This window comes from Odocoileus virginianus, chromosome 3 (genome assembly GCF_023699985.2).
Source record: "Odocoileus virginianus isolate 20LAN1187 ecotype Illinois chromosome 3, Ovbor_1.2, whole genome shotgun sequence".
Taxonomy (NCBI): domain Eukaryota; kingdom Metazoa; phylum Chordata; class Mammalia; order Artiodactyla; family Cervidae; genus Odocoileus; species Odocoileus virginianus.
Genome location: NC_069676.1, coordinates 56,619,581 through 56,644,674, shown reverse-complemented (window position 1 = coordinate 56,644,674; position 25,094 = coordinate 56,619,581). Strand labels below are relative to the sequence as shown.

The window sequence follows — 25,094 nt, the reverse complement described above, 5'->3', positions numbered from 1 at the left end:
GAGGGCGGTGTGAAACCATAAAGCTGGGGGGTGGGGGCCTCAGGGACCCCAGCCCTTTTATGAGTTGGTATGGGGCTTCTAAGATGGCACTAGAGGTAAAAAATTGGCCTGCCAATGCAGGAGATGTAAGAGACGAGGGTTAGATACCTGGGTTGGGAAGATCCCCTGGAGAAAGGCATGGCAACCCATACCAGTATTCTTGCCTGGAGAGTGTTATGGACAGAAGAGCCTGGTGGGCTATAGTCCATAGGGTCACGAAGAGTCTACGTGACTGAAGTGACTTAGCATGCATGCATGCCTAATGTTCAGTCACTTTGTGTTCTATCCATATCCTGGACTCATTACATAAAATTCAAAATATACATAGACCATTATGAGTTGGAAGGCTTGTCAAAGCCAGTTTGGTCCAAGCCTGGACACTGAGGCCTGAGGGAGAGTGAGGTCCCCCTGCTTTCACTGGACTTATGGCGCAGACTTGTTCCTAGCTGTGGGCAAACCCCTCTCTTTTCAGTATTCCTATTTTCTATTATGTGGGAGACATCATTGTAAATCCTATCTGTCCAACCATCCAATAAATATTTTTTGACTTTCCACTATGTGCTGAACATTGTTAGGTACTAGAAATTCGGGTGTACCAAACAGGTCCCTGTCTCATGGAGGGCACTGTCTAGTTGGAAAGAGGGACATTGAGAAATCATTTATCATTACAAACTGTGATTAGTGTGATGGAAAAAGTCAGAGCCTGTTTGCTGCTACTGCTGCTAAGTCCCTTCAGTTGTGTCCGACTCTGTGCGACCCCATCCCTGGGATTCTCCAGGCAAGAACACTGGAGTGGGTTGCCATTTCCTTCTCCAATGCTTAAAAATGAAAAGTGAAAGTGAAGTTGCTCAGTCATGTCAGACTCTTCGCGACCCCATGGACTGCAGCCTACCAGGCTCCTCCGTCCATGGGATTTTCCAAGCAAGAGTACTGGAGTGGGGTGCCATTGCCTTCTCCGCAGAGCCTGTTTAGGGATACCGAATTCTTTCTTGAGTTCATTCTTGGAGGAACGGTCATTTAGCAGAAACCAGAGGTTGAGCAGCCACCGGCAGAGGGATCAAAGATCAGGCTTTTGTGTACAGGTCCATCTGAGCTGCCAGGTGCTATTGGGCAAGTCCTTTCCCCTCTTTGTCTTCTGTTTTTTCATCTGTATAATTATAGAAGCATTTCATAAAACTTTTGATTAGGAGGGGCTTGTAACTTAAATAGCTGGAGTGCCTTCTCAGTCCAGGAGCCCGAACTTTAGGAGTTCAAATTATATCCTCAATATACATAGGGATCTCACTTTAAAGAGTCAACTATTTGTGATGTGAATTTTCAGTCCAGTGGAGTTTTTTTCATGTGTTAATTTCTGTGAGGATCACACCTATTGATGTCTCACAGACTAACTTGCTGCTTAGTCAGTCAGGCATGTCAAACTCTGTGACCCCACGGACTGCAGCACACCAGGCTTCCTTGTCCTTCACCATCTCCCAGACTAACTAATTAATTAAAAACACCAAGAATTTAGCTTTGCAGAAGATTTTCAGTCTGAATTTCTAGAAGGTGGGCAGGTGGGAAAGACATGTAGCAGGAGGCAAAAAGAATTAAATTTCAAAACCTAGAGTTAAGCTCCTCCAGGTAAAGCACTTATTTATTGTTAAATTTTTAATCACTGTCCATCTGGGACAAGTGAGCTTGGCTCAGGGTCTCTTGAATACAGCTAAGAACCTGATGCCCTTGAGTTTGCTGTTGCTAAGGAGGCTACGGTTCCATGGCTACCGCCTCCGACAACTACCTGTGGGATCAGGGAAGCTCTGACCCTCTTGCTCTGGGCTGAAGAAGGGCACACTCAGGCATGTCTTGCATCATGCAAATATCTTGGCTCTTGATAAGGAATATTTTAATCAGAATATTTATCTCTTTGACCTGCTGCTCCAGGACCTGGCTTGTCCATTAAATTTCTGAAATTTGTGGGGCAGTTGCAGCAGGTGGTAGGCTGGCCTGGAGCAGAGCTGAGGGCAGTAGTTCTCAGGGATGGGGCCACCTTCAGGTGGTTGCCTCACCTGAGAGTTTGTGAGCATAGAGGATGAATAATGGAGATCGTGACCCAATCAGCTTTTGCCTGTCCCAGGATGGCCAGAAATCTCTAAGGAAGATACAGGGAGGTGATGAAGGCCAAGACAATGTAAAGGAGCACAGAGGTGGCAGGTCTGTTTAAGCTGGTGTCTTCTCTGGGTCATGCCGAATCAGCAGTCCAGGTCGTTGGATCAGAGACAACAGTCAGTTGGATTTAGGACCCGAAGACCTATAATTTGCACTGATGCAGAGGGAGGAGATGGCATCTGGAGGACCCGGGAAGATGAAATGGAAATGGCATGAACAGGAGATCAGCATTAATGGGAACCAGGACCCATGGAAGGGAAAAAGGGAAAAGAGTTTTTTCAAATGCTAGAGAGAGACACGCATTGCTTTTAATCATAATTCTTCACATGGGTTTGCTTACCTGTACACCTCATGCACACTTCACGTGCACAATATTGTCCACTGTCTCTCCTTGGGTCCCCAACTAGTACTGTAAGACAGGTTGGTTATTTCCATATTACCAATGAGGAGAACTGCAGCCCAGAGATAGCTGCTTAGTGGCCTAGCCAGAAGAAAGCCTGGGTCTTTGCATTCTTTGCCTAGGGCCATTCTGTTAGTAGTTTCCTGAGTTTAGCCTTGTTCCACCGATGCAATGCAGGGAGTAATTGTATAATAAAGATGAAGCTGACCTACCCTTTCAGGTGCTCTCTCCTTGAGTTCCCACCATGGATCTCTGTTTAGAAGCCACCAGATTCACTGGTGCTTTGCTTCAGAGCTACTGTCACTCCTTGGCGAGGGAGGGGCACTCGCTGGCTTCCTGCAACATGATGAGGACCACAAACTTTAATATGGTGATGCTTGTAGGAAGGATCAGAAAGTGAAAGAAAGGAAGAGGGACAGCTCAGAAGGAAATTGAGTTACAGAAGAGATAAGACACATGCTGCTGTGTCCTCTCAGGAATCAATCACATGCAACTGGTCACAGGACGAGCAGCCTCTGGAAGGGAGCAGGTGGTCAGCTTGGGGCCTGGAGGAGGCGTGACCACGGTGCCTAGTACCAGAACTGTGCTACCTGGGGCTAGAGCATGGGGTCTCAAGCCATGTAGACTCAAGTTCAAGTCCCTCTTCTGCCACTTAGTGGTTGTGTTCTTGGACCACACATGTAGTCTCTCTCTTAATTTCTTTGTCTGAAAAATGAGAATAAAGTGTCCAATATGCTACTGGGGTAGAGCAGAGGGCAATTCAAACTCTGTAAGATAGTAGAGGACAGAGCAGCCTGGCGTGCTGCTATCCGTGGGGTCGCAAAGATTCAGACACCACTAAGCAATTGAACAACAAAAGTGGTAATAATAGTGGTTGTGGAAATTAGATGAAATCATGCAGAAGAGGTACTTGGCACAATAGTAACCACTAAATAACTATCAGTTATGGTCATAATAGTTGTAACAAATAATGTGAATAGAGTGAATTATGTTGAATAATGTAGATTATATTTAATAATATAAGCATTCTCCTATCTCCTCCAATTGATAGATTATTTCCTTGATTTCAACTCTTCTGGGCTACCTTAAGTCTCTTCTGCCTTTCTCACCCAAATTATTTTTAACTTTTTTTTTTTTTCAGATTCCATTCACTGAAGAAAAAAATAAACCTCCTTCTGTGGCTAAAGAAGCTGAGTCTTAGATAAGGTAAGGTAACACTGTTAAGTAAGGTGACCAAGCTGATACATGTAGCAATGTGCACTAGAGCCAATACCCTCAGCCACCACCTTTTAGCAGGGAAGACAGACTTCTGTGAATGACAGAGAAGCACAATGAATGAGTCCATAGGGAATTGCAGAGGGAACTAGCTTAATGCAGGGGTTCAGGAAGGCTTCCCTGGGAGTTAGCAGTGCTGAAAGTAATCAATATTTTTCATTGGTGGAATGGCAGACTGGGGGCGAGCGACCCCCAGAGGGAGTATGAGGAATGCTTTCAGGAATCTGCCATGTGAGAATTTTAAAAATTGTAATAATTATGTATTCATTGCAAATTATTAATGCAAAAGACTCTGTTTTTACATTTATGAAGTGATAGGATGTTTCCTTCCTTTTAAAATATACAAATACATGTACCTACCCCAGTATTCTTGCCTGAAGAATTCTTGTATGGACAGAGGAGCCTGGTGGGCTACAGTCCATGGGGTGGCAAAGAATCGGATATGACTGGGTGACTAATACTTTCCCTTTTCACTTTCAGAGAACAATAGCTGGCAAACGTTAGCTGTGTGATGACAAAAATCATAATTCCAAAAGTCTAATGTCTAAAGTTTGGGAAACTAACTTTGTACCACTTTGGGTTTTTTTAAGAAGAGAAAACTGAGACTCAGAGATACTAAATGACTTGTTTAATGTCACAGAATGAGTTGGTGACTAAGCTTAGTCACATGAAAATCTGTTCCATTTCCCCAAAATTCTAAGATAACAGGGAAAGCGATTTAGCAGGTTTGAGTTCCAGGAGACATTTGATGAATGATTCTCGGTTCTTCTGGCAGCCCAATTCTTGGATTAGAATCTTGTCGGCACTTTCTCTATTATTTTTTTTTCAAATTAATTTCTTTTTCCAGGATTCATCTGTCTTCCAGATTATCCTCCGTGGTGAGAGGGCCTTGGCTTTAGAAGGAGGATTTGTGACCGAGTTACTTTGTTTTCCTGGCCCCTGAATCATTAGGTTAAGTTCTATCAGCTGACCTTACCTGGAGCTGGGGAGGGAGAGACCCTGGATTTCAAATCTAGATGGGGCTGCAGCCAAGCCAGGTCTCGTCCCTGGTGTGTGACCATGAGTGTAACCTCTTCCTCCCTGGGCTGCCTAGCTGATGGGGCCGTTAGGAAGAGAACATGAGGCTAAGTATTTGGAGCTTGAAATGCCTGCCACTGCATGGGCTGTTATGACCATTCATGCCCTCCCTATCAGTAGCAATGAGGCACGTGAGCAGTGACCATCAACCATCCTGGCCAACTGACTCCAGAGCTGACCCTGCTCTGATAGGCTGACATTTACTCAACAACCAGACTGCTTTCTAGGGACTCCCTCATGGCTTAGATGGTAAAGAATCTGGCTGCAATGCGGGAGACCTGGGTTTGATCCCTGGGTCGGGAAGATCCCCTGGAGAAGGGAATGGCTATCCACTCCAGTATTCTTGCCTGGAGAATTTCATATACAGAGGAGCCTGGTGGGCTATAGTCCATGGGGTCACAAAGACTCGAATACAATAGAATGACTAACACATGGGCTGCTTTCTGAGAGAGAAAATCTGCTCTTCATGAAATAGTGTCACAAATAGGATTTCATGTTGATTTCTGCAGTCACCCTCAGAGTAATCAATCACTACTGTTGTGGTAAGGAGGAAACTAAAGCCGGGACCTGTGAAAGAGATGTGTCCCAGGTGACCAGGCTAGTGAGTGGTGACCTTGGGCCCAGCCCACGGAATTTCTGGCTGCCGGACAGGGGCTGTTTCTTCAGCACCTGCACTGACAGCCCCCATCCCCACACTGAACTCGGGGGGCAGGAGAGAGGGCAAAGGAAGGACCTGACCTTTCGGCGGGCTTGCCTGTTCATTTCTGCAGTCATTTTATTGATGGAAAAAGAGGCCTGGAGGGAGGAGAGAATGAGAAGAGCTACCGTTAATCTCTAATTAATTTCTAACCAAATTAGGAAAACCAGCTTTTCACATAAGTGGAGACGATTGTGACTGTTGTAGGCTGTATTCTTTGTTAGGAGCTAGATTTCTAGAAGAATTTGGGCAGTTTGAATTCTTTGCCTCTCATATAGACCTTTCCAGATTTTATCTGCTCATCTGATTATTTCATTATTTTACATATCTCTGGGCTTCCCTGGTGGCTGAGATGAAGAATCTGCCTGCAATGCAGGACACCCGGGTTCAATCCCTGGGTCAGGAAGATCCCCCAGAGAAGGAAATGGCAATCCCCTCCAGTATAGTAGTCAAACTTCTCCAGAGAAATAGAAGTAGTAGTGTATACATCATGGATATATATATATATACATATATAGATAGATAGATAGATAGATAGATAAATATTGATTGATTTTAAGGGATTAGCTCATGTGATTGTGGAGGTTGCCAAGTCCAAAATCTTCAGGATAGATCAGCAGGATGAAGACCTAGGGAAGAACTGACATTGCAGCTTGAGTCTGAAGCCTGTCTGGAGGTAGAATTTGCTCTTCCTTTGGGGAGGACAGTCTTTTTCCTTCACATTCTTCAAGTGATTAGATGAGGCCCATCCACATTATGGGGGGTCGTTAATCTGCTTTACTCAAAGTCAACAGATTTATATGTTAACTTAATCTAGAAATGCCTTCACAGCAATATCCAGCTGTGTCTGCCAAATATCTGGGCACTGTGGCTTAGCCAAGTTGACACATAAAATTAACCATCACAGTGTATAAACATATAATATGTAGGATAACATAAGCTAATATTTACTGACCATTTATTATGAACCAGGCAACATTATCTCCTTGAATGATTTTTTTCTGATGATTACAGTACAGTACCTCACACATAGACAGAAATAAATGGTGGTTTTAAAAATCAGAAGGCAATTCAGAGTAGAGGTTAAGAAATACGGTTTTGGCACTGGGCAGACCTGAGTTCAAGTTCTAATATCCAACTTGGGCAAGTTACTCAATTTTTTCAAGTCTCTTTTTCCTCATCTGTAAAAGAGAATTAAAGAGTACTTACTTCCTCAACATTAGCAGTGACTTGAGAAACAGTTATTTACAAAATGAAGGTTGAAGTTACCTCCAGAGTTACTATGAGAATTAAAGGGATAATTTATCTAAAGCCCCTGCCTCACACCTGGCAAATCGCAAGAACACGATGGATTTCATTGCCTTATACTATGATTATTTTTCTTCTTGACATCAGCAGCTGTTGGGATCCACCTCACAGGACTCAGTCAGGTGTGGCTTCCAGGAAGGTCTTGCCTCTAAAGGCCAGGTCAGAACAGAACAGAAATCTCCCTGGCCTGACTCAGAAGCTGGTTTCTCTTACTTTCTTGGCATAGTCCTTGGGGCAGTCAGTTCTCAGCTGCTCCCAAAACTCCTTTCTCGGAGCTCTGGCTGTGACTGGGTTTGGCAGGGAGCGTCCTCCAGGTAACATGGTCTGGAGCCCAGTGAGCTTCCCATGTCTCTGCCAGCACACCCTTCTCCTTGTCTGCAGCCCAGCCATCAGACTCATCTCATGAAGTTGAGTTACTGCCTCTTAATGGAAAACAGCTGCCTGCTCCTCTTAATGTCTACGACCTCCCTGCCCATGCTCACTCTATTGATTAGGCTAATCATTCTCATTTATTCTAAGGCAATTGCACTACTTGTATTTGGAATATAAGGACATCAGGAAGACCACAAACCATTATCGTGTTAACGAATGCATTCATCATTCAATAAAATACTTGTGGTGCACTAAAGAACAGAATCTCAGCTCTGACACTTAGCAGCTGTGTGATCTTAGTCAAACTTCTTAATCTCGCTTATGTCTCAGTTTCTTCACCTGTAAAATGAGGGCAATGTTAATGCTTACTCAAAATGGTTATTAGAACATTTATATGAGTTAGTATGTGTAAAACATGTAAATATATGCCTGATGTATAGTAAGTGCTCAGTAAATAGTAGCTATTATGATTATTATTATTACATTGCTACTTCTAACTCTACCTTGTGCCAGCAACTCTACTGGGTGTTGGGGGAACAGCAGTGAACACAAAACACTCTGTCCCTGCCTTGTGAAGTTTATATACTTGTGAGTAGAGGAGAAAAAGAATAAACAGGTAAAACAAACAAAACTCCCCAGTGATGTGATTACAAACTGTGATGTGTCCTAAAGAAAACCAACAGGGTGCTTTGACAAACACACAGTGGACTGGAAGAAACAACTTAGAGAGGCAGGTATGGTAGATGTTACTGAACTGCTACTATTTAGGGAGAACTCCCTGGTAGCTCAGCTGGTAAAGAATCTGCCTGCAATGTAGGAGACTCCAGTTTGATTCTTGTGTTGGGAAGATTCCCTGGAAAAGGGAGAGGCTACTCACTCCTGTATTCTTGTCTGGAGAGTCCCATGGACAGAGGAGCCTGGCGGGCTACAGTCCTTAGGGTTGCAAAGACTCGGACGTGACTGAGTGACTAACACTTTTCACTAGAGAGTATATGAAAATGTAGAAAGTGCATAGAATAGTTTCATGTTTTAATAAATAGGACAATCTGTTGAATTTGTTTCATTGAATGCTTGAATCATTCCTCCACAGTCCATTGGCCAGAACCACCAGGAAGCTCCACCCACATCAGGGCAGTGAAGGACGGGGAGGTGCTGGGATTATCATCTTCCCGAAGGCCTGGAAAGAGGAGCAGTGAAGAGGGTGAGTTCGGGAGGGTTTTACCACAGAGAGCGATTTTTTAAATGTCCTTTAAAAAGTAAATTTCCTGAAGGAAAAAAAGAAGTCATTTTAAAAAATTAAAGAATGGTATAGAAGACATAGACTTACAGCAAAAATGGAGAATGTGGTGTGAGAATGGACTTTGCAGCCTGGAAGGTCTGTCATCCCCGTGCTCCTGTGGAACTGTCAGATTTAGTAACAAGGCTACAGGCATCATCCTGCAGAGATCTTCAAGCCCACTGCAGCTGCCAGGTGCCCCAACCAAGCTTTCCAGAATGCCCAGCCTGGAAGGATGCTGGCCTCAGGTCCCTTCCCCTCTCTGCTCAGAAACCTCAATAGCCCAGCACCCTGCCTACAGCCCTCCTCCAGTTATTCATCTTAAGACCCACCGCTCCTTCCTAAAATGTCTGGAGACCTTGGCCCCAGATAATGGCCTCTTGCTAGTCACCAACATCGTCCACACGTGCTGACTACTTCTCACGTAGATCCCTACAGTTCCTGAAAACAGGGTATGGGACCATGCTCTGAGGAGGACTGTGTGTTGTTTGGCAGGGTTCTGTTTTAAGAAGTTTTGGGATGTAGCCAGAATGTGGAACAGCTGCAGGTGAAGGGGAGAGAGGGAAAGCAGAAGGTAGGGGGCGGGGAATAGGGGATGGGAAAGGTGGGGTCGTGGTGGTGACAGAACCCCTGCCTCTCACTCTCAGTTCTTCATATTTCTTTTCATTCTTCATCTTTTAAAATAAGTGGCCACTTTGGACTGATGTCTGTCAAGCAGCACAAACAAGGCAGTTTTGCAGGCACTAAAGGTGTGAGGACCAAAGCATTGTTTTTAGCACCCAGCTTCCAATAAAAGCTATCCTTTAGTATGATTTAGAATATAATGTCATGCTTGATTCTCATAAGACCCTGTGAGCACAGCGTGTCAGGTACTCTCATGGACATTTTACAGGCATGGAAACTGAAGCTGAGAGAGTTAAAATGACTAGAGTGTGGTCATTTAGCAAGTCTGCGATGGTAACTAGGCTCAGGAACAAGGTCTATGGACTTCACATCCTACGCTCTTTAAGCTGATACCCTACTACTATGCTTTGTTGTTTTTTAGTTGCTAAGTTGTGCCCGATTCTTTTGCAGTCACATGGACTGTAGCCTGTCAGGCATCCTCTGTCCATGGGATTTCCAAGGCAAGAAATGGGTTGTCATTTCATCCTCCAGGGGATCTTCCCAACCCAGGCATCGAACCTGTGTCTCCTGCATTGCAGGAAGATTCTTTATTGCTGAGCCACCAGGGAAGCCCACCGCGCTGCTTACCTTTTAGTCATTGATAGGAAAAAGATGCTCATCTGATTTGTTGCTTGTTTTTTCTCATACATTAGAGGAAAAGACACTTTAACCTTTTTAGAAAGTTCTGTGGTCCTCACACTCAGAATATCTGGCCAAATTCCTAACACAAAATACTCTGAAGTTTTCATTGGCTTGTCCCTTATGTAAGTATGCTGTGGCTCACCACTAAGTGGCTTGCCACTAAGGCAATATTATGCAACTGGAAGCAGAATTTAAATTGAAGCTTCTGTCCATCATCCCTGGTGTGTGCAGGTGGAGCCCTCCACTGACTTATACCATCACAATTCCTCTTGGTGGCATTGTATCTTTTAGGTAGATTAAAATGCATTTATTTGATCACTTATTTTTACATTATAATTATTGATATTCTTTGAGTGCCGAGAAACTAATACATTTTAAACCTTTGGATTAGGAGTGTTGGCGTATTTTAGAGGGCTTGGAAAATAGCATCCCTCTTCCCTGCCTGAGCTGAGAACTGTCAGGAAGATGGAGATTGAGATGTCAGCATTATTACTGACTGAAGCTGGGTTGGGGGTTCTCCTTAGCTGTGGAGTCAAATGGGTGTGCTGATGTGTCTCACCAGTGCCTGGCAGGATAGGACCACCAAAGGCTTTCCAGCAGATGCAGAACTGGCCCCCAGCTTCCTGCATGGCATTGGGCACAGATTGATAGCAGTCCCCTTTCTGCTAGAACCTGTCCCAGAAGTAAGGGTGTACCCAAAACCCTGAATCTCTTCTACACTGAGCAGTCAGATAAATCCCCTTTTCCTTCTGTAAGGAGGGCTGTGGGAAGAAAGATGGCAGAAGTGTTTTCAAGATGAAGTTCTTTTACATGGAAATATGAGTGACGAGGGCTTCCCAGGTGGCACTAGTGGTAAAGAACCTGCCTGTCAGTGCAGGAGACATAAGAGATGCAGGTTCCATCCCTGGGTCAGGAAGATCTTCTGGAGAGGGGAATGGCAGCACACTCCAGTATTCTCACCCGAAGAATCCCATGGACAGAGGAGCCTGGTGGACTATAGTCCACATGGTTGTGCTGCAAAGAGTTAGACATGACTGAATCAACTTAGCATGCATGCATGCATGGGTGATGAGGAAGATTTCCACCTTAACAGTGAGAAAGGAGTGAAGGAATTTATAACTAGTTCCAGCCAATTCTCTGGGAATTCTTCACAAGTTATGAACTAGGTATCCTATATACACTGAAGAATGTTAGAATCTGTGTAAACCTCTCCCTGGATTGTCTGTGTTTCAAAGGAAAAATGATTGAATGCTATGGTGGTGGAATATTGTCCAATCTCTAGTTTGTCATTGTAGGCTAAAGTAGGCTGTGTTTTCTGGAAGCAGATGTGGGGATGGAGTTTGGGGTGTGAGATGTTGATAAAGGATGGATACCTGTGAAAAGAAAGGGGAGGACGTAGGAGTGGGGAGAGGAAGAAGTCAAAGCAGGCCTGACAAAACCTGAGACAACTGGGTAGGGAGCTTGGGAGTGAATGTCATCCTTCAGTGTCACCCCACAGTGGGCCAAAATGCTCCTGCCTCCCTCTGTTGCTGGCTGGGACTCAGGCGCCATGGCTCTCTGTGACCATGGAGGCAGACCCTGCAGGAGCTGTGGACTAGGAAGCAGGATCTGGGCAGCTTGTGTGCACGTCCGCCACGAGGGCCCTTCATTTCCCAGTCCTGACTCTGACTGCTGTCTCATTCTCTCCTGCTGCTGCTGCTAAGTCGCTTCAGTCGTCTCCGACTCTGTGCGACCCCATAGATGGGCCCACTAGGCTCCTCTGTCCCTGGGATTCTCCAGGCAAGAATACTGGAGTGGGTTGCCATTTCCTTCTCCAATGCATGAAAGTGAAAAGTGAAAGTGAAGTTGCCCAACTCTTAGTGATCCCATGGACTGCAGCCTACGTCCATGGGATTTTCCAGGCAAGAGTACTGGATTGGGTCGCCATTGCCTTCTCTGCTACTACCTGCCTTTTTCTTGACACTTTAGTGAAGCCCAGTTGCTTTACTTCCCACCAGCCCTCATGCCTCTGGTTGTCATCTAAAATATCTATTCTGATCTATCATTTTCATTTCTCATGATTCAGTTTGGGTATCATTTCCTCCAGGAAGGTTTCTCTGACCCCCAGGCTTGGCCGAGCACTACTCCTCCAGTATTCGTAGCCTTCTCCTTTGCTGTTGTTCATCACTTGATCATGTCTGACTCTTTGTGACCTCATGAACTGCAGCATGCCAGGCTTCCCTGTCCTTTACTACCTCCTGGAGTTTGCTGAAACTCATATCCATTAAATCAATGATGCCATACAACTGTCTCATCCTCTGTTGCCCCCTCCTCCTGCTGCCCTCAATCTTACCCAGCCTTCAGTCTTTTCTAGTGAGTCGGCTCTTTGCATCAGGTGGCCAAAGTATTGGAGCTTCAGCTTCAGCATCAGCCTTTCCAATGAAAATTCAGCATTGATTTCATTTAGGATTGACTGATTTGATCTCCTTGCTGTCCAAGAGACTCTCACGAGTCTTCTCCAGCCCTAGCACTTACCAAATGACATTACATTTGCTGTGGACCAACCTGTCTCTGGCAGGTCTAAGTTTGTTTCCAGGATTGTCTCTTGTTTGCCTTCGGACCAAGAGTGCCCAGAAAGGTCCTGGTATATGGCAGGTGTTCAACAGGCACCCATCCTCTTATCCCTGCTGCCCCCTTGAGAGAGCCACACCCTCACCCAATGAACATTCATTGAGCACTTTTGTGCAGCCATAACAGGGCATCGCAGAGCGCTGGGCCGAACTCATTACTGTAACCACCACAGTGCTCAGAATAGAATCTTGTATATTATCGTTTTTCGGGAAACACTGTTTTTTTTTTAATCAGGCCCTATTTTCTCTTGCCAAAATTGCTTCAACACAGGATCTGGAAGCTGTGAAGGACTTGAGCAAGCATTGCCAGGCACAGGGACAAGCAAGGCCTTGGAGCATATTTGAAATAATTTCTTAGGGGATGAAACTGCTAAGATAAATGCACTTGTTTTTCTTTAGTTGTTATTGGAGCATAACTGCTTTACAATGTTGTGTTGATTTCTACTGTACAAACAAGTGAATCAGCTATACGTATACATCTATCCCCTCCTTGGACCTCCCTCCCACCTCCACTCCCATCCCACACCTGCAGGCCACCACAGAGCACCGAGCTGAGCTCTCTTTTTTATGTAGCAGCTTCCCACTAGCTATCTGTTTTACACACGGTAGTGTATATAAGTCAGTCCCAATCTCTCAGTTCATCTCACTCCCTTCTCCCCTCTTCATATCTGCCTGTCTGTTCTCTATGTCTGCGTCTCATTCCTGCCTTGCAAAGAGGATCATCTGTGCTATTTTTCTAGATTCCCTACATATGCATTAATATATGATATTTGCTTTTCTTTTTCTGACTCACTTCACTCTGTAAATGCCCTTCTTGATTTGCTTTTATCTATGTCAAGGAAGAGGGGGAATCCTCCTGCCAATGCAGGAGATGTGGGTTCCATCCCTGGGTTGGGAAGGTCCTCTGGAGGAGGGCATGGCACCCCATTCCAGTATTCTTGCCTGGAGAATCCCATGAACAGAGGAGCTTGGCATGCTACAGTCCATGGGGTCGCAAAGAGTTGGACATGACTGAATGACTAACACTATGAAGATGAATGAATCCTGGATGATTAGATCTGTAAAGAGTTTCAGGATGATGAGGTGAGGATGGGTGTGAAGTTTGCACAAAGTGCCTCCAATCACACATTCCCCAACAAACAGGAAGAATGAGGAAGCTCAAGGAAGTTTGACCTTGTCCCTCCCCTCAAGTCCAGTTCTGTGGAACGCTCAAGAAGAGCTGGAGAGGGCTCAAGATGCCAGCCCGCTCACCCCAGATTGGCATGGAAGTCTGAAAACAAATGCTTTTCAGTCTGGCTGAGCCTCAAATCCTGCGCAGAGGCAAGATCTGACACGCAGAAACATATCAGGGGCTTCAAACCAGCCAAACGGGAAAAGGAAAGGCCCCTTCAATTGTTTGAGGGAGAGGAGGAAGACCAGAGGCAATATTATCTTTCATCAGCCACTCCCCAAGAGGGAATGAGCTTTCCAAAGTGTACAGACTACACTTAGCAGGGCAGGGAGGAGCCGCCTCTTTCTTCACTAAAAAAGCCTGATTCTGACCAGATATCAAATCATTGAGAACTGGTACTACTGGGGGTCCAATCAGAGCCAGTCACTGCGTTGGTGTTGATTATCTCTTCTGTCCTATGTATGTGGGTGGGTGGGAGGGGGGACTGTGAGATTTACGTTTCAGAGGTTCACCAGGTTTGTTAGGAGTCCTGGCTTCTGACCTGGGGGCTGGAGACACAGACGGGGTTGTGAGCCAGTTCCTATCCCCCAGGGGCCAGAGGCCAGTCGGAGAGACACACACACAATGTTAGTGGCGGCAGCAGCAACTGCTACATTACTGAGGGCTTTCTGTGAACTGTTAACCTCATTTCTTCCTCATAATGGTGCTAAGAGACATTACTCCTCACAGCAACTCTCCATTACATGCACAAGGAAATAGTCTCACTGAGCTTAGTTACCTATTCCAAGTCACCGTGGCAAATAGATAGTAGAAGAAAGGCTCAAAGACTCAAGTCTGTGTGACTCACACGCTAAGCCGCGGTTCTCAGCTGGGAGTAATTTTGGTCCCTTTCTTCCACTCCCCAGGGGAGCAGCAATGTCTCGGGGGGGGGGGGGGCATTTTTGTTGTCACAATGTGAGAGACGGCCACTGGCATCTAGTGGGCAGAGGCCACCAACGCTGTTTATAAGCAACCCACGATGCTCAGGTCAGCCTCACCCCCCACCCCAACAAGGACGTATTGGGCCCAAAATGTTAATAGCACTGAGGCTGAGAACTGCTGCTCTAGGCCGTCTCTGTCCACTTCATTAAAACAGGGCTTGCCTGATGGCTCAGATGGTAAAGAATCCACCTGCATTGCGGGAGACCTGGGTTGGATCCCTGGGTTGGAAAGATCCCCTGGAGGAGGGCATGGCAACCCACTCCAGTATTCTTGCCTGGAGAATGCCCATGGACAGAAGTGCCTGGCAGACTATATTACATGGGGTTGCAAAGAGTCAGACACGACTGAGCGACTAAACACACCACCCTTCCCACCGGTTATGTTTCGCTTAGTTCCTCGATGTTTCATTTATGGGACTCATCCCAGTGTGTTATTTTTATTGTTGGTGATTTCTGTCACATCTGTCTCCCTCACTGTGGAGGGAGGCTGCTTGAGGGCAAAGACTGCCTTCCTCCTTCAGTCCTCTGTCTCCAACACCTGGTACAGTGCCTGGGGCATAGTAGGTGCTCAATGAATATTTGTTGAATGAGTAAATGAGCAAATAGAGAATTTAACACTCGGTACAGGGTCATAAGAACAAACTGGCAAACATGGTATTAAATCCTAGGTCTGTCCGATTCCAAGTGTGCTCCTCACCCACATGTACAAGACTAAAACAATTTAGTGTCACAGGACAGAGGATTGTGCTCTAGGAGCTCTTAGTCCCATAGAGGAGAGAGGACAAGTCAGCAGGTGTCAGAGTCTGATGCCAAATTCAAACTGGGAGATAAATAAGGGGTGGAAGGAGATGGGAAGAGGCACAGAGCTCAGCCAAGGGCCCTGGCACTTACAGATGGAGAGAGGACTTAGTGGAGAGTTTCCCAGATATTAAAAGAATGGTTTAAAATGACCAGAATCATTCATTCTCCCCTTTAAGCAAAGATGGGTGATACAACATTACTCTTCTCCCAGGCTTCAGGGACTCTGGTCCTCTTTCAGTCTCCCCAAATAATGGCTGGTGGCACCACAGATGCTTGTTCACGTCCTAGAATGTCCCTAAAGTCAAGTTCCAGGCTGGCTCCATCTGGCGAATGCAAGCCTGGCAGCAGTTGTCTCCTGCCCCAGGCTTGTGTCTCCTCTGCAGCCTGCCAGCCTGCCAGTGACAGCCTTTTGGGAGCCAGTGTGGGAGCAAACTCCCATGACTCATGGCTGGGGAAGCTGTCAGGGTGAGGGGAGGCAAGGACACTCAGGGCAAGGGCAGGCAGACGGGGGAAGGCAGGAGGAAGTGGGGAGTGCAGGGGAAGGAGGGGCCCAAGTTAGTGTCAGAACAGGGAAGAAGGAAGCAAGAGAGGGATGGAAGGAGGGAAGGAAACATTACCAGTAATAGTAATGATAGCAAACACTTTGAGTATTGACAGTAGTCTCAAACTCTGTAAGATCCTCACAATGCATGATTGCCTTTAATCCTGAAAACAATTCATGGTGTAGTTTTCCTTTATCTGTCCTTTTTATGGATGAAAAACAACAACAAAAAAAAAAACCCCTAAAAATCATACAGACCTTAACCAGTGTAAGAACACACAGGTTGTTTTTGGTGGATTCAGATGGGACAAAAAGAAGGAAAGGGTTGATATTTGTAGATGGTGACGAATAAACTCAAGGTTGCATGGTGTGTGTGGGGGCAGATGGCAGAGTCCTGGAAGCTGGACTCTGGCTCAGAATCTTAATGAACATCTGTCTTTAACAGTTCTACTTGTGTAATATTTTAGGATCAGCCTCAGAAGGTTCTTTGCTTGAATGGGCTTCACTGACAGATCATATTGGAGAGTGCTTGGTGACATGTGAGCCCAAGACAATTCCAATGCAATTGTTAGATATTGATTCTTCCTTCCTAACACAAAGCAATCAGGGGTCACAAAAATAATCTGATCTTATGATGCTTGTGGCAAGGAAAACAAAGGAAGTTAAAATAAAATAAATACAAATAGCTTTTATATGCTTTAACATCTATGGGTCACTTTCACATCTGTTATCTCTTGTGTTATTTGAATTCTGTGGTAGCTTGACAGCTGCCATTTGGTGAAAAGCTCCACATTCCACCAAAGAGGAAATAGGTTCAGAGAGAAGAATTCAATTAGTAAAAATTGAGGATTCAAATTTGGGTCTTCTTCAAATTTCTAGCTCCTTCCTGAATATAAATCTTGGCCACTGCATTGAAAGTCATGCTGAATGTCTCTTAAATGCAGTTATTTACTTTCTTTTCAGACTAACTTCCCAGAATGAAAAGTTCTGTGAAACAAGACCTTAGCCAATTTCTCATGAAAACAAGACTAATGCTAGGTTCTAATTAAAATCATATTTCTTGTATCAAATGTCCTTTCAATAAATGTTTACAAAAGAGCTCATTTAAAATAAAAAAGTTAGTTCCCCCCAAAGTAATATGTGTCCTTCTAGGAACAAATTAATAGAAGCAAACAGTAGTGTTCTTGGAAATTCCTTGGATAAATAATTTTGTACACACTCTTCCCTTTAGCCCTGCCTTATCTGGGGCTACACCCTTGCTCCTCTCTTGAATCAACTCAGCCAAAGTCCTCTTATTCTCTGCATTCAGGTTGCCTTTCCTTCCCTCCACGCCACCTCCCACACCCTACGGCTCTTTCTTTACATGTAATTTCTTAGCCCTTGCTATCCACCCCCTTAGAGATGAAAACCCCACAGGGCCGAGTCCTGATTTTTCGTCACTGTCACTGTGTCCTCAGCATGCTGCCTGGCTCATAGTAGTTGCACAATAAATTTTTGTTGGGTGAATCAATGCATGGGTCACTAGTCATTTGACACAGCCCGGCTAGCATTGTTAATGTGATTCTCTCTTTCTTTGTCTCTTCTATCTATATCCCTAATACCAATCCTGGCACACGAAATGGGAGCTTTGTAAATGTTTGTCAAGTGAATCAAGGAATGAAAGAAACATTGAAATATTGTTTTATAAAAGCTACTTTCAATAGAAAGAGAATTTATCCATCTTGTGAAATAATATCATATCTCTCCTGTGTCTTGAAAAGAGTGGAGATTGGAGGTTGGGTGGTGGCAGGCAACTCACTTCAGTATTCTTGCCTGGAGAATCTTATGGACAGAGCAGCCTGGTGGGCTACAGTCCATGGGGTTGCAAAGAGTCAGATATAACTGAAGTGACTTAGCATGCACAAATAGGTATGTGAGTGCATGTTTATGGTGCATCTGCAAGATCACAGATTCCTAATGCTTCTGGTTGATGGAGACCTTAACAATCAAGTGGCAGTCATGATAATACTGATGTTTAACAGTTACTGGATACTTTAGTCCAGGCTCTGTGCCAAGACTTTTTTTGGTATTAACTTACTTAGAAAAGGCAGAGGAACCAGAGATCAAATTGCCAACATCTGCTGGATCATTGAAAAAGCAAGAGAGTTCCAGAAAAACATCTATTTCTGCTTTATCGACTGTGCCAAAGCCTTTGACTGTGTGGATCACAATAAACTGTAGAAAATTCTGAAAGAGATGGGAATACCAGACCACCTGACCTGCCTCTTGAGAAACCTGTATGCAGGTCAGGAAGCAACAGTTAGAACTGGACATGGAATAAGAGACTGGTTCCAAATAGGAAAAGGAATACGTCAAGGCTGAATATTGTCACCCTGCTTATTTAACTTACATGCAGAGTACATCATGAGAAACACTAGGCTGGAGGAAGCACAAGCTGGAACCAAGATTGCCAGCAGAAATATCAATAACCTCAGATATGCAGATGACACCACCCTTATGGCAGAAAGTGAAGAAGAACTAAAGAGCCTCTTGATGAAAGTGAAAAAGGAGAGTGAAAAAGTTGACTTAAAGCTCAACGTTCAGAAAACTAAGATCATGGCATCTGGTCCCGTCACTTCATGGCAAATAGTTGGGGAAACAGTGGAAAGAGTGGCTGACTTTATTTTTCTGGGCTCCAAAATCACTGCAGATGGTGATTGCAGCCATGAAATTAAAAGACACTTACTCCTTGGAAGGAAAGTTATGACCAACCTAGATAGCATATTAAAAAGCAGAGACATTACTTTGTCAATAAAGGTCCGTCTAGTCAAGGCTGTGGTTTTTCCGGTGGTTATGTATGGATGTGAGAGTTGGACTATAAAGAAAGCTGAGCACCAAAGAATTGATGCTTTTGAACTGTGGTGTTGGAGAAGACTCTTGAGAGTCCCTTGGACTGCAAGGAAAGCCAACCAGTCCATCCTAAAGGAGATCAGTCCTGTGTGTTCATTGGAAGGACTGATGTTGAAGCTGAAACTCCAACACTTTGGCCACCTGATGAGAAGAGCTGACTCATTTGAAAAGACCCTGATGCTGGAAAGGATTGAGGGCAGGAGGAGAAGGGGATGACAGAGGATGAGGTGGTTGTATGGCATCAGCAACTCAATGGACATGGGTTTGGGTGAACTCCGGGAGTTGGTGATGGACAGGGAGGCCTGGAGTGCTGCAGTTAATGGGGTCACAAAAAGTCAGACATGACTGAGTGACTGAACTGAACTGAAGTGAACTAAATTCTTATAACCTATGCTGTAGGGGTATTTATTATTCCCATTCAACAGTTGAGGAAACTGAGGTACAAACAGCTGCATCAATAGGACTCTCTGAAGCCTTCTGGGTATATACATGGGTGCTTCTAGGCTGCTCTGGGAATGAGGGAAGGTGCAAGACCATGTGAAGGCAAGGAAGGTCATCAGGCAAGAGCCCGCCCTCCCCTCCTGTATCCAGAGCTGTTGTTCTGTTAAATGTTTTACATATCAGGCTTCTGCAAAAATATTTCTTAGAGAAACAAGCTTTTATATATTTAGGAAAAAAAAGATATTTTAGTTTTACAGATAGAATACAAAGATTTTAGGGACGTTAAATCCCTTGGCATTTGTCATCAGTGGCTAAGCCTGGTCTAAAAATCTCAACTCCAAACAGTCTAGAATCTAATTCCTAGGCCAAGTTACTTGGGTGGCTGGGTGTTTCCATAATGGCTCTTAAATTTAGTATAACTCATTGACCACGACTTCTTTGTCCAAACTTTCCAGATGTATGTTCTGAGCAATACTGAGTAAAATAAGGTCAGTTACAAGGTAAATTTAGAAGTATTTGTCTTGAAGAGTTGTTAGAGGAAAACAGGTAGGATGAGGCAAAACTAGACAAGGCAGGAAGTAGAAAGAGTACTCAGGACATTTGGAGAAGACCAGTGTGTGTGTGTGGGTGTGCGTAGGTGTCTGTGGGTGGGTGGAGCACTGTGTATACCAGAGTATGCAGGCTTTTGACCCTGGAATAAAAATGGCAACAGCAATAACAATAGCAACAATGCTATATTTTGAATGGCTAACATGTGACATGTTCACAAGCTCAATGCTTTACATGCAGCATCATTTTTAATATTGAGGTCAATCAGGTCTTCTCATTTCCTTGAAGAGGAAACAGAAACTTATAGAGCTGGCAAGTGGCAGAGAGGAAACAAGTGTCTGTCAGGCATCAAAGTGCATGCTCTGAATCCTTCAGCTACACTGTGACTTCAGAGTCCCCAGAATCACTGGGACTCAGGCATTTCTGTACCCACTGGCAGCTCTTGGGGCTGGGTCTGCCTCAGAGTAAGGGCCCTGACCTTGACTCAGGGACACTATAAGAAGCTTGAATTAGATCTCCCTTTACAGCAAGCTAAGCCAGTCCAGGGTGATTCAACCACCTGATACTTGGGTGCCTGAGATTCTTTGACCTGGGGACCAAGTCTTCCATTCCCCAGTTAGAGATAAAATACTGAGATTCTTGGTGGCTGCCTTTTAGTCAATGAGCAAGTCAGAAAAAAATGGCCAAAAGTAATCCCTGAATTTTTATAGCCTTTTAAGATTTTCAAAGCATTTCCCCTCTGTGTGTTTTAAAGGTCGTTAGAACCTTGTGTCAACTCCTATTTGACAGATCAGATCAGAATGAAGGAAAAATTTGTGGAGAGTTACACACATCTCAGAAGTGGTTGACCAAGAACTCAATCGCTTGTCTTTTCAGGTCACTTCCTCTTTGCCAGGAACTAGAATGGAGAAGGTCCTAGAAGGAGTGAGAAGTCTTAAGTTCGGGAGAGAAGCTCTGCTGAGGGGCCCAGTGTGGAAAAAACCAAGTAAGTGACTCTTCAGAGGGTACAGCGCTGGCTGGCCCTGCTTCCTTTTAGCTGGGTGGGGGCCCAGAAGAGCTGTGCCCGGAGGTATTTTTGTCTTGTTGCTTCAGCTCAGAAAGCTCCACTTGGAATGATTTATGATGATTTCTTGGGTTTGTTTTGTAAACACAGCCCATACCACAGGAGGGAGTTACATTCCCAGGGTCTTCCTTCACGAGTGGTATTGCTCTAAAATTATTTTGCTTTGGGCTGATGTTCTCAAGTTTTTGAATCTAGAACATAAGGATGGTGAGAAGCCTCAGAGTTTATCCAGCCCATCTGTCTTACTTTATTGTTGGTGAAACTGAGGCCTAGAGATGGGGAGGGAGTTTCCTGAAGCATACAGCCAGCTACAGGCAACAGCTGGCTAGAACATTTGCATACCTTTAGATGTTTCTTCCATGATTACTGTTGCTCTGGGGGAGAAATGTGAGCACAACGGATACAGTCTACTGCTTCATGGAGCTCAGACTTTATAGGGGATATCGACTAAACAGGTCATTAAAAACCACTTTCATATATCACTTCACACTTGTCAGAATGGCTGTTATCAAAAAGACAAGAAATAAATGTTGGAGAGGGTATGGAGAAAACGGAATCCTTGTACACTGTTGGTACAGTGTAAATTGGTACAACCACTATGGAAAACAGTATGGAGATTCCTCAAAAAATTTAAACTATAACTACTCTGTGACTTAGAAAGTTTATTTCTGGGTATTGTCTGAATACCCAGAAACTATAAAAGATATGTGCACTCAGTGTTCATTGCAACATTATCTACAATAGGCAACATATGGAAGCAACCTAAGTGTCCCTCAATAGATGAATGGATAAAGAAGATGTGGGACATATAACTAGTGGAATATTACTTAATCATAAAGAAGAATGAAATCCTGCTATTATGATAAAATTAAAGGACCTAGAGAGTATTATGTAGAAATAAGTCACAGAAAGACAAATACCATATGATTTCCCTTATATGTGAAATTAAAAAAAAAAGGAATTGAACAAACATAAAAACACAGAAACAGACTTCCAGATACAGAAAACAGACGGTGGTTGCCAAAGTAGAAGAAATAGGGGGATGGGTGAAACAGATTGTGAAGGGAATTAAAAAGTACAAACTTCTAGTTATAAAAGGGAATGTAACCAATAATATTATAATAACTTTCTATGGTGACAGATGGTAACTAGACTTGTTATGGTGATCATTTCATAATGTATAAAGATACTGAATCACTATGTTGTACCCCTGGAACTGATATAATCTTTTTAGCTAATTATACTACACACACACACACACACACACACACACACACACACACACACAAGATAATTAAAAGTGTTACAGGAAAGGAGTACAGGTACTCTGAGGCCTTATAACAAGAGGGCCTAACCTGGCCTAGGGTTGAGTGATGGTTGCCTTGAAGGCATGAGATTTAAAAGGAGGAGGAAGAGTTGGTCTATGGGACAGTAGGAGAGAATTCGTTCTGGGAAGAGGGAACAGCACGAACTCTAGGCAGGTGGAAGCATGAATCAGAGGCTCTGAAAACTGGCTAGTGCCTGAGCCTGGGGCCACAAAGCAAGGTTAGGAACAGGGGCAGGGGAATCTAGCGGGTCTTATGGGAATTTAATTTGTACTCTAAACACAGTGGAGAGCCACAGGAGTTTCAAGCAAAGGGGCAGGAAAGTGATGAGGTTTGGCTTGATTTTCCAGTCAGGCTGCATTGAGAGGAATGAGCTGAATAACAGTGGCTGATACAGAGACTGGCTCCTTCCCCTTTGCACAGTGGCTCTCAAGCCTTAGAACTCCCCATCAGCTTATGCTCTGCTAGGAGAGCGGACTTCAGTTGTGTGGTTGGTTTTTTTTTTTTTTTTTTTTTTTAGGGCAGGTGTTAAGCACAAAACTGGGCACAGGACACATTCCTTGTAAAACCTTTGTGGCCTGAGTTGGGGCAACAGCCAGATAATGGGGTTTTTGCTGGCATTTGAGGGACACAGTAGAAGCTGACAGGGCCTGGAGGAAATGCCTGGGGTGGAGGAGGTGATGCCAAGGGGCCAGGGTGCAAGCTGATGGACCTTGATGGCAGGCCTGGCCTCAGCCTCTTGACTTGGATGGAACCCAAGCCATTCTTGCCAACTTGCAGCTAGAGAAGGAAATGCATGTCTTCAAGGGTCTGTGAATGCAGGGAGCTCCAGAGCTATGGAAACAGCCCCACAACAGCCTCCGCATGCCAGGCAGGGCCATCAGAATCTGGAATCTTCTACCTCTGATTTCCAGTTTAGAAAAACCTGGATATGATGGATCTAGAAAGCAACCTTCTCTCACACAGGTCTCAAAGCTCCCTCTTACAGAGAGTTTTATAGTTCAAAAGCTAATTTCAATATTCTTTCCTTTTCCTGTCTCTCTGTTGTTCTGCTTCTCCATCTTTCTTTCATTTTTGTCTTAGGAGGCTATTAGGTGGTTAAAAGCAACAGGCTTTAGAGATCAGCAGGTCTGGGTTTGAATTGTGGCTTTTTCACTTGCTGGGTGAGTCACTTTGGGTACGTTTCTTAACCTCTTGGATTCTCAGTTTCCTCATTAGCCAATGGGTATATTGCTTTATTAAAATGGGATTGCAAGTTTGAATCAGGTAATATGCATAATATACATAAGAACTCAGCACATGGTAGGTACATAATAATCTGCTATTGCTAGTCATTTGTTCGGTGTTTATCTGGTAGTTACTGTGGGCCAGACCCTGGGCTAGGCACCAGGATCATAATGCTGATCCCTAAAATGCCCCTTTTAAGTGTCGGGCAGAGATCAGTGTTCCCAAAGCCCAGTGGCAGCATGTGAAGAAAATGAACTCCCTAGGCAGGATCTGGAAAATGGCCCCAGATCTAGAAATGGATCTAGTTGCTGTCTGAATGACGCTGTCAAGGACCTAGGCTCTCACTTTTTACCATATTTTCCATTTGTAGTTTCCTTGTTCCGTTTTGTTCAAATTAAAATTCACATTGTGTCTACTACCACGTGGCAGGCCCTGAGCTAGGTACTGCAAAGGACTCCAAGGTGAGTAAGCTGTGGCCTCAGTCAGTCTGATAGTGCTCACAGGATGGCAACTGGGATGGTCATGGCACTAGAATTGCCCCGTGAGGAATGTCTGCAGGGACCAGTCTCTTTAGCTTGATGGTGAAGGACTCAGTGAACCTTCTAATTTCTGAAGGCTATCATAGGAAAGGGGGGTGGGTCACATGTTATTTTGGAGTCCCTCAGAGGCAGAACCAGGGCCCATGGCAGAAATCACCATAAGACATATTTTGTCTCATTAGAAGGCATGGATCTTTCTAATATCTTTGGGTGTCTAGCAATTGGAAAAGACAGTCTGGTAAGCAGAGCAAGCTCCATCTCTAGGAATGCTTGTCATAAACACCCACCAGGTTGTTGTAAACGGAACGCCTGATTTGGGCAGGAGCTTTGGTAAGGTGACCTCTAAGTTGCCTAGCAGCTCTTCTCGAGGCGAGGATTCTAAGTTTCCATTGTCTAACTCACACTACCTTCCCCTGGATGCCTGCCAGCTTCCTCCCTCTGGGGCTCACCCTGCAGCTTACCTCACTCCTTCCTGAACCTAGCTCCGGAACCTTGCCATGGCAACTTATCAACGTGGGTCCAACGTGTCAGGCCACTGGGGCATATGTGAAATAGATTTCAGTCTGTGTTTTGGCTGGAAATTTTAGTTTTGTTATCATATCAGTCCCTTTTAGAAATCTTCCCCCTTTAGGTATTTGGGTTTTATTTCCTAGATTTATATTTTACACACATTTCCTATAGAAAGATACACCAGCATCTGTTACTACATTTTTAAGCTTGATATTTTGGAAGAATCAACATCATAGTCACTCTAGAGTCAAGATGCTGAATTCAAATCTTATCTCTACTACTTACTATCAGTGTTGTCCTGGCCAAGCTTTTTAATGTCTGTAAGAGATTAATATCTTAATATCTGTAAAACAAGGTAATAATGGCATATAACTCATAGGAATGTTGTAAGTCTAAATATATAATAACATGCAAAAAAATAATAAAATAAGATAAACAAATATATAATAACATGCAAAAAACTTGGAACAATGCTAGTACATTGTTTTCAATAAATGTTTATGGTAAATAAATAATCATTCAATAATAATGTCATCCATATACTTCAATTATTGT

General features: G+C 44.2%; 1 long non-coding RNA gene across 2 annotated transcripts in view; it reads left to right on the top strand.

Moving 5' to 3' along the window:
• Positions 1–25,094, top strand: part of LOC110143954 (uncharacterized) — a 178,926-nt gene that overhangs the window by 43,790 nt on the left and 110,042 nt on the right. For both annotated transcript variants that reach the window (XR_011486896.1, XR_011486897.1), the window contains exons 3-5: positions 3,726–3,790; positions 8,404–8,514; positions 20,752–20,860. This is a non-coding gene — a long non-coding RNA (uncharacterized lncRNA). The remainder of the gene's footprint in view (positions 1–3,725; positions 3,791–8,403; positions 8,515–20,751; positions 20,861–25,094) is intronic.